The 10,763-nt window shown below is 37.0% G+C and overlaps 1 long non-coding RNA gene across 1 annotated transcript; it reads right to left on the minus strand.

Annotated features, from left to right (window-relative positions):
- Positions 1–3,818: 3,818 nt before the first annotated feature.
- On the minus strand, positions 3,819–5,347 carry LOC129940387 (uncharacterized). The gene is made up of 2 exons (XR_008780676.1): positions 4,231–5,347; positions 3,819–4,159 (listed from the first exon to the last, which is right to left on the minus strand). It is a non-coding gene; the product is annotated as an uncharacterized LOC129940387 (long non-coding RNA).
- Positions 5,348–10,763: the final 5,416 nt, after the last annotated feature.

Consider the following 10,763-nt stretch of genomic DNA (forward strand, 5'->3'; position numbering starts at 1 on the left):
TAGTTGCCTTAATTTTATACTACAATTGCAATCTATCCTTTTCATTTTAATAGAGAAAAGTTAATCTGTTAATTACAAAATAATTTGTTCTCTATGTATAAAGAAAAATTAAGTTAAAATGTGTAGTATAAAATTAAGGCAACTATCATTAATAATGTGTAATTCCCCTTATGTTTAGGTTTCAGAGTTTCGTAGCTAGATGTCGCACGCTGAGCGCGAAACTCTGAAACCTGAGACATAGAAGCGAGACAAAAGGTTGTTTGGCTCGCTCTCATAAAAATTTGTATTCTAACGGCTATTCTATTCAACGGACGCGCCCAAGCCAGTCGAATTAGATTTGTAGTCTTTAAATAAGAGTTATATTTTAATAAAGAAATTATATACCACAACGTCAGGTGTGGGGTAATACACCAAAAGAAAACTAAATTATTGTGTATATTACCTCTTTTTGCGGATTTAAAGCCAGCTATGACAAAACTCAACAAAGCACAATTGGTTGAAGCACTTCAGAGCGCTGGAGTAGATGTGCCAGACACGGCTTCTCTAGCTCAACTTCGGGCATTGTATGAAAGTACAGTTACAGTGGCACCCCAACAACCTTCTGGTGAGTTAACTGAGAAAACTCCACCTTCTGCTGAGCTAACCGAGGAAACTCCACCTTCTGCATCTCCGAATGGAGAGAATACTTCCGAAACACTGGCCGCTTCTGATAACAGGCACAGTAATACAGCTTCTGATGTCCAAGACTTGGAAGAAGAACAAGAGCTGGCCAGACTTGAGCGTCGGAAAAAAATCCTTGAGCTAAGGAAAGAATTGGACCAGATGGAAGCGCCCACAACATCTTCGGTTGCACCATGGCGTGCAGTGGACTTCTCAGACATCGAAAATGCTGTTCCTGCATTCAACGGTGACGATCCATACAGCATCACTAAATGGATAGTTGACTACGAAGATGTGACCGACTCGCTGGGATGCGATGACCGATGCAAGTACTTGTCTGCACGCCGTCTCATGCAGGGAACTGCGAAAATGCTGTTACGCACGGTCTACGTTGACAACTGGGATTCTTTGAAGCAAATACTTATCAAAGAATTCGACCATAAGATGAGCAGACAGCAGGTCTATCGTCAACTGAGTGAGAGAGTACGTCGTCAGGGCGAGCCACTTCTTCGATATGTCATATGTATGCAAGAACTTGGGTCACATGCTGAAATCGATGAGGCAGAGTTGATCGAATTCATTATCGATGGTTTGAGGGATTCACCAGCAAATGTCTCTATTCTTTTTGCCGCCAAAACTATAGTAGAGCTCAAAAACCTCTTGCCACGATACGAAAAAAGAAGAGTTCCGAGGACTATGGTTGCTAGGGCAACAACTTCTGGAGGAAATATGGTTCCCTCAACTTCAGCATCAAACAACGAGCAGTCCAAGAGATGTTTTAATTGCTCAAAGTATGGGCACATCGCAGCAAAATGTCCAAAGGAGCAACGACCAGCTGGATCCTGTTTCAAATGTGCTGACGAGGGGCACACTTACAAAAACTGCCCTTATATTGTGAAGACCAGAGTTGGAGCCGTGAACCGGGATGCCCTACATGATGACACCAAGGAGCTGACTCAGAGTTTGGATGCTGTTCAGATGGTGAGTGTCGCCTTTATGACAAATAAGAATAAGTGCACAAAATTTATCGATTGTTGTTCTCTTTTGGATACCGGTAGTCCGATTAGTTTCATACGAAAGTCTGTTCTGCCTGAAGAAATTAACGTTCAAGAATCATTAACGTATTCAAGATTTAAAGGATTAGGAAACATTAAACTCTTTACGTACGGTACGATTAATTGTTATATTAATATAAAAGATAATTTAAATCTTGTTTCCCTTATGGTTATTCCAGATGAAGTAACTCCTATACCTTTACTTATTGGTCGTGATCTCCTTGAAATCTTTAATATAAAACTTAACATGAACTGTAATAAAGTTAATATAACTTCTGAGCAGTGTCAAAATGAAATTTGTTCGAATAAAGTTTTTCTTTCTAACCAATTGTATATGTGCACTTATTCTGATGAAAAAACCGAACCTTCAGAGTGTAGTCATTATAAGAACAACATAAATGATGTTTTTGGGAGCAGCGTATTAGCCGGTGAATTAAAGATACAACCTAAAGAACTTAGTGATTGCTTCAAAGACAAGTTGAATACATTTGATCATGATCGGATTAAGCTTAAAGACGATCTTGATGTGAAGAGAGAATACAATAATGTTGAGGTAGATAGTGATTTATTTGGCTGCCATGCTTTTGAGATTATATGGGATAGAAAAGATTATATAGATATTGATTCAAATCTTAGTTTAGACATTTCAAAAACTATTAAAAATATAGTATCTCAAAATTATTTGAATTTTGATAAAACTATGGTTTCACCAAAGGATTTTGAGATGCACATTAGACTTACATCTGATATTCCTGTTTGTTTTGCTCCGCGAAGGCTATCAGTCTCAGAAAAAGGTACTGTGAGTGAAATAATAAAAGACCTATTGGAAAAACGAATTATTCAGCCAAGTAGTTCTCCGTATGCTGCACCAATAGTTTTAGTTAAGAAAAAATCTGGTGAAACCAGAATGTGTATAGACTATCGAGCATTGAACAAACGTACAGTAAGAGATCCTCATCCAATACCATTGATAGACGATTGCATTGAATACCTGGAGGGGAAGAAGGTTATGACCTTATTAGACCTTAAGAGTGGGTTTTACCAGGTAAAGGTAGCAGCAGATTCAACACAATTAACATCTTTCGTAACCCCGAACGGTCAATGGGAATTTCTTAAAATGCCTTTCGGCCTTAAGAATGCGCCCAGTGTTTTTCAGAGATTCATAATTCAAATTTTTCGTGAATTTATAGACAGAGGAGATATAGTTGTCTACCTAGATGATATATTAATTGCTAGTAAAACTATTACTGAACATTTTGAGATACTTACTAAAATTTTATGTTGTGTAGCGAAGAATGGGTTGGAGCTCAACTTGTCAAAATGTCGCTTTGCATATTCGAAACTTGATTACTTAGGGTTTAAAGTAACGGAACATGGCATCCAACCTAGTGATTCCCATATTCGAGCGATTGCTCAATATCCTGTGCCTAAAGACAGAAAGAAATTGCATTCATTTTTAGGACTTTGTTCATACTTTCGCAGGTTTGTCGAATCCTTTTCAAGAATAGCAAGACCTCTTTATAATTTATTAAAAGCTGAAACTCCTTTTAGATTTACTTCCGAATGCGAAGATGTTTTTCAGACTTTAAAGGAACGGTTAACATCTCCACCTGTATTGGCAATCTATAGTCCAAGGAAAGAAACAGAACTGCATTGCGATGCAAGTTCATTAGGGTATGGTGCAGTTCTACTCCAACGACAAGAAGATGATAAATTACATCCGGTAGCATTCTTCTCTAAAAGCACCACTGATCAAGAGGCCAAATACCATAGTTTTGAATTGGAAACTTTAGCCATAATTTCAGCTTTACGTCGGTTCCGTGTTTATTTGCAAGGTATTCCTTTTACAATCGTAACTGATTGCAGTTCTTTAACAATGACACTGAACAAAAAGAATGTTAATCATAGAATTGCTCGATGGGCCTTAGAGCTGGAGGATTATGATTATAAGGTCAAACATCGTAGTGGTGCCAATATGAATCATGTTGATGCCTTAAGCAGATGTAATGTTATATCCGTTATTGACTCTGAGGATGTTGATTTCCAACTCAGAGCAGCCCAAAATCGAGATGTAAAGATTTTGGAAATGAAAAACAAACTATATTTAAAAGATAATAATTCGTTTTTAGTTCAGGATGGTATTGTCTTCAAAAAAAATAAAAATGGTAAACTTCGATTCTATGTCCCATCTGAAATGGAAACTAATGTTATAAGAATGATCCATGAGAAAATTGGGCATTTAGGTGTAACAAAAAGCTCTGATCAAATTGGCCGTCACTATTGGTTTCCGAATGTTCAGGAAAAAGTTGAAAAATACATTAAAAATTGTATCCGTTGCATAATGCACTCAGCACCAGTTCGATCTAATATACGCAATTTGTTCAATATTCCTAAGGAGCCCATTCCATTCCATACAATACACTTGGATCATCTTGGTCCTCTCCCTTCAATAAAGTCAAAGAGAAAACATATATTAGTGGTAATAGATGCATTTACAAAGTTCACTAAATTATACCCAGTTGTATCTACAAGCTCAAAAGAAGTATGTGCAGCACTAAGAAAATATTTTGAGTATTACAGTAGGCCATCAAGAGTAATTACTGATAGGGGAACCTGCTTTACATCACTAGAGTTTAGTTCATTTGTTATAGACCAGAATATAGATCATGTTAAGGTGGCAGTTCATTCGCCACAGGCCAATGGTCAAGTAGAGCGAGTCAATAGGGTATTAACTGGCATGCTTGCTAAGCTTTCGGAACCAATCGAGCACTCAGATTGGGTTGTTACTTTAACACAAATAGAATTCGGACTAAATAACACTATACATCGCGCTATTCAAAATACACCAAGTCAATTGTTATTTGGTATTAACCAAAGGGGAGTAGTAATCGACAAATTAACAGAATTTCTTGATGATAAACAATTAAGTCAACTGGAAAGAAATCTTGAATTGTCAAGAGAAAAGGCTTCAGAAGCAATCACTAAGATTCAGGAATATAATATTAAATATTTTAATGAGCATAATAACCCGGCACGTATATACGATGAGGGTGATTATGTAGTAATAAAAAATGTAGATACAACAACCGGTGTAAATAAGAAATTGGTTCCAAAGTTCAGAGGCCCATACGTTGTTTACAAAATTCTACCTAATGATAGATACGTAATACGCGATATCGAAGGTTGTCAAATCACACAGCTGCCATATGATGGCATTGTCGAGTCTCGAAATATTCGACTTTGGAAGAATCGAGACTCTGAAGGTTCGGTTGATTAAGGGCGACACCTACCATCTCATGATTATAACTTAAGACTTGTTTGTTTAATTTAATCGTGGGCGATCAAATTGTCAGATTGGCCGAGTTGTAGTATAAAATTAAGGCAACTATCATTAATAATGTGTAATTCCCCTTATGTTTAGGTTTCAGAGTTTCGTAGCTAGATGTCGCACGCTGAGCGCGAAACTCTGAAACCTGAGACATAGAAGCGAGACAAAAGGTTGTTTGGCTCGCTCTCATAAAAATTTGTATTCTAACGGCTATTCTATTCAACGGACGCGCCCAAGCCAGTCGAATTAGATTTGTAGTCTTTAAATAAGAGTTATATTTTAATAAAGAAATTATATACCACAAATGGAAGGAAACAAATACTCTAGAGCATCAAAAGAAAACATTATAAAAGAATATAAAAGTGAAATGAGTCAAATTAAAATATCAGAAAAATATTCCACCAAAAACAAGCTGGGGAGATTAAAATTTCCTCATGACCACATTAATTAAAACAGCAAGCAAGCGCAACAGTCCGTTGAGAACTAGGGCTTAATGACTTACAACTCTCAACCATTCTTGTGTGCGAGTAATGTTGTCAGGAAGGAAGGGGACCTACAATTTATATGCCGAATCCAAACGGCTAATTTGAGAAAGCACTTTTTCATGACAAGAGTTACTCTTGGAGAATTTGTCAATTCCTAGCAAGAGGCAGTACCCGTGAAAAGGCTTAAGATGGCATAGGCAGGGATCGAACTCTCCAAAACATATTTTTCAAACCATAAAAGCATTAAATTTAAGTTTAATAAAGACTCATAACTGATGAGAATTTCCAGAAGCTTAGTAAGATACTCAAATGATTTCAACTGTGTTTAGAAGATAAGGATCGAAAATCATCAAGCCATTTATTGTTAAGACCTATTTTGTGTTTTACCATAAAAGCACGGTTTTTAGTTTGTAGTTAAACTTTTCAAAATCACATATTTTAAGAACCTGACGTAATAGAAAGACTATGAGGTGAGATTTGAATTGAGGACAACTTAATCCTTTAAAAGTGTATTCATGAGTGTGTTAAAATGATGAAATAAGAAAAGGAAAAAAGTCCAACGAAAGGTGTGATATTTTATGAACTTTGAGTCAAAACTTTATCCACGTTTCATCAAGGCTTGTTTTTCTGATTTCACATAATCTTGCTTTAACAATGCTTTAACTTTTAAATTGTGAAGTATTGACATATGTATATTTTATGGCCTCAAAAAAAAAAGTCTAAGGGTGTTAAAACACAAGGTCTAGGTTGCCATTTATTGTTTGGAAAATCTTATTGCAAAATTGTAAGTTGGTCGTTTATTTATAAACGTTATCCACATCAATGTCTTTCTCCTACTGCCATCATGCACTCGATACTTCACAGCAACAGTCACTCCAGTCCCATTTTTGTATTAACCAAGGCCCAATCCCTTCACTAACTTAAAAACTGTACTGTAATGAAATTTCGTATTATTTTAATGCATTTTAAGAACCCAATTAGCGAAGGTACTATGTTGCTGGTGGTCGACCGTCTTGAATTCATATGTTAGCTGAGTTTTAAAAGCCTTAAGTCCTTATACTTAGGAGGGTGTGATGCGGTTTGCAGAATGTTCAATTCTTAATATTGATCAGGAATCACCAAACCTTTAGCCAATATTTCAGGTGTAAATCAAGAGGCTGGTGGTTGACCGTCTTGAATTCATGTGTTAGCTGAGTTTTTAAAGCCTTAAGTCCTTATACTTAGGAGGGTGTGATGCGGTTTGCAGAATGTTCAATTCTAAATATTGACCAGCAATCACCAAACCTTTAGTCAATACTTCAGGTGTAAACCAAAAGCTAACTCACCGCTACCGATTATCTGATATTGAACCAAGTCTCAATTAACCCTACAAATTTGTTCTCCAATGGCTATTTTTTAATCTAGCTCTTGGTTTTGGATATAAATGGAGTAAAAGTTTGTAGTATAAAATTAAGGCAACTATCATTAATAATGTGTAATTCCCCTTATGTTTAGGTTTCAGAGTTTCGTAGCTAGATGTCGCACGCTGAGCGCGAAACTCTGAAACCTGAGACATAGAAGCGAGACAAAAGGTTGTTTGGCTCGCTCTCATAAAAATTTGTATTCTAACGGCTATTCTATTCAACGGACGCGCCCAAGCCAGTCGAATTAGATTTGTAGTCTTTAAATAAGAGTTATATTTTAATAAAGAAATTATATACCACAACGTCAGGTGTGGGGTAATACACCAAAAGAAAACTAAATTATTGTGTATATTACCTCTTTTTGCGGATTTAAAGCCAGCTATGACAAAACTCAACAAAGCACAATTGGTTGAAGCACTTCAGAGCGCTGGAGTAGATGTGCCAGACACGGCTTCTCTAGCTCAACTTCGGGCATTGTATGAAAGTACAGTTACAGTGGCACCCCAACAACCTTCTGGTGAGTTAACTGAGAAAACTCCACCTTCTGCTGAGCTAACCGAGGAAACTCCACCTTCTGCATCTCCGAATGGAGAGAATACTTCCGAAACACTGGCCGCTTCTGATAACAGGCACAGTAATACAGCTTCTGATGTCCAAGACTTGGAAGAAGAACAAGAGCTGGCCAGACTTGAGCGTCGGAAAAAAATCCTTGAGCTAAGGAAAGAATTGGACCAGATGGAAGCGCCCACAACATCTTCGGTTGCACCATGGCGTGCAGTGGACTTCTCAGACATCGAAAATGCTGTTCCTGCATTCAACGGTGACGATCCATACAGCATCACTAAATGGATAGTTGACTACGAAGATGTGACCGACTCGCTGGGATGCGATGACCGATGCAAGTACTTGTCTGCACGCCGTCTCATGCAGGGAACTGCGAAAATGCTGTTACGCACGGTCTACGTTGACAACTGGGATTCTTTGAAGCAAATACTTATCAAAGAATTCGACCATAAGATGAGCAGACAGCAGGTCTATCGTCAACTGAGTGAGAGAGTACGTCGTCAGGGCGAGCCACTTCTTCGATATGTCATATGTATGCAAGAACTTGGGTCACATGCTGAAATCGATGAGGCAGAGTTGATCGAATTCATTATCGATGGTTTGAGGGATTCACCAGCAAATGTCTCTATTCTTTTTGCCGCCAAAACTATAGTAGAGCTCAAAAACCTCTTGCCACGATACGAAAAAAGAAGAGTTCCGAGGACTATGGTTGCTAGGGCAACAACTTCTGGAGGAAATATGGTTCCCTCAACTTCAGCATCAAACAACGAGCAGTCCAAGAGATGTTTTAATTGCTCAAAGTATGGGCACATCGCAGCAAAATGTCCAAAGGAGCAACGACCAGCTGGATCCTGTTTCAAATGTGCTGACGAGGGGCACACTTACAAAAACTGCCCTTATATTGTGAAGACCAGAGTTGGAGCCGTGAACCGGGATGCCCTACATGATGACACCAAGGAGCTGACTCAGAGTTTGGATGCTGTTCAGATGGTGAGTGTCGCCTTTATGACAAATAAGAATAAGTGCACAAAATTTATCGATTGTTGTTCTCTTTTGGATACCGGTAGTCCGATTAGTTTCATACGAAAGTCTGTTCTGCCTGAAGAAATTAACGTTCAAGAATCATTAACGTATTCAAGATTTAAAGGATTAGGAAACATTAAACTCTTTACGTACGGTACGATTAATTGTTATATTAATATAAAAGATAATTTAAATCTTGTTTCCCTTATGGTTATTCCAGATGAAGTAACTCCTATACCTTTACTTATTGGTCGTGATCTCCTTGAAATCTTTAATATAAAACTTAACATGAACTGTAATAAAGTTAATATAACTTCTGAGCAGTGTCAAAATGAAATTTGTTCGAATAAAGTTTTTCTTTCTAACCAATTGTATATGTGCACTTATTCTGATGAAAAAACCGAACCTTCAGAGTGTAGTCATTATAAGAACAACATAAATGATGTTTTTGGGAGCAGCGTATTAGCCGGTGAATTAAAGATACAACCTAAAGAACTTAGTGATTGCTTCAAAGACAAGTTGAATACATTTGATCATGATCGGATTAAGCTTAAAGACGATCTTGATGTGAAGAGAGAATACAATAATGTTGAGGTAGATAGTGATTTATTTGGCTGCCATGCTTTTGAGATTATATGGGATAGAAAAGATTATATAGATATTGATTCAAATCTTAGTTTAGACATTTCAAAAACTATTAAAAATATAGTATCTCAAAATTATTTGAATTTTGATAAAACTATGGTTTCACCAAAGGATTTTGAGATGCACATTAGACTTACATCTGATATTCCTGTTTGTTTTGCTCCGCGAAGGCTATCAGTCTCAGAAAAAGGTACTGTGAGTGAAATAATAAAAGACCTATTGGAAAAACGAATTATTCAGCCAAGTAGTTCTCCGTATGCTGCACCAATAGTTTTAGTTAAGAAAAAATCTGGTGAAACCAGAATGTGTATAGACTATCGAGCATTGAACAAACGTACAGTAAGAGATCCTCATCCAATACCATTGATAGACGATTGCATTGAATACCTGGAGGGGAAGAAGGTTATGACCTTATTAGACCTTAAGAGTGGGTTTTACCAGGTAAAGGTAGCAGCAGATTCAACACAATTAACATCTTTCGTAACCCCGAACGGTCAATGGGAATTTCTTAAAATGCCTTTCGGCCTTAAGAATGCGCCCAGTGTTTTTCAGAGATTCATAATTCAAATTTTTCGTGAATTTATAGACAGAGGAGATATAGTTGTCTACCTAGATGATATATTAATTGCTAGTAAAACTATTACTGAACATTTTGAGATACTTACTAAAATTTTATGTTGTGTAGCGAAGAATGGGTTGGAGCTCAACTTGTCAAAATGTCGCTTTGCATATTCGAAACTTGATTACTTAGGGTTTAAAGTAACGGAACATGGCATCCAACCTAGTGATTCCCATATTCGAGCGATTGCTCAATATCCTGTGCCTAAAGACAGAAAGAAATTGCATTCATTTTTAGGACTTTGTTCATACTTTCGCAGGTTTGTCGAATCCTTTTCAAGAATAGCAAGACCTCTTTATAATTTATTAAAAGCTGAAACTCCTTTTAGATTTACTTCCGAATGCGAAGATGTTTTTCAGACTTTAAAGGAACGGTTAACATCTCCACCTGTATTGGCAATCTATAGTCCAAGGAAAGAAACAGAACTGCATTGCGATGCAAGTTCATTAGGGTATGGTGCAGTTCTACTCCAACGACAAGAAGATGATAAATTACATCCGGTAGCATTCTTCTCTAAAAGCACCACTGATCAAGAGGCCAAATACCATAGTTTTGAATTGGAAACTTTAGCCATAATTTCAGCTTTACGTCGGTTCCGTGTTTATTTGCAAGGTATTCCTTTTACAATCGTAACTGATTGCAGTTCTTTAACAATGACACTGAACAAAAAGAATGTTAATCATAGAATTGCTCGATGGGCCTTAGAGCTGGAGGATTATGATTATAAGGTCAAACATCGTAGTGGTGCCAATATGAATCATGTTGATGCCTTAAGCAGATGTAATGTTATATCCGTTATTGACTCTGAGGATGTTGATTTCCAACTCAGAGCAGCCCAAAATCGAGATGTAAAGATTTTGGAAATGAAAAACAAACTATATTTAAAAGATAATAATTCGTTTTTAGTTCAGGATGGTATTGTCTTCAAAAAAAATAAAAATGGTAAACTTCGATTCTATGTCCCATCTGAAATGGAAACTA

This window comes from Eupeodes corollae, chromosome 1, assembly GCF_945859685.1.
Source record: "Eupeodes corollae chromosome 1, idEupCoro1.1, whole genome shotgun sequence".
NCBI classification, from domain to species: Eukaryota; Metazoa; Arthropoda; class Insecta; order Diptera; family Syrphidae; genus Eupeodes; species Eupeodes corollae.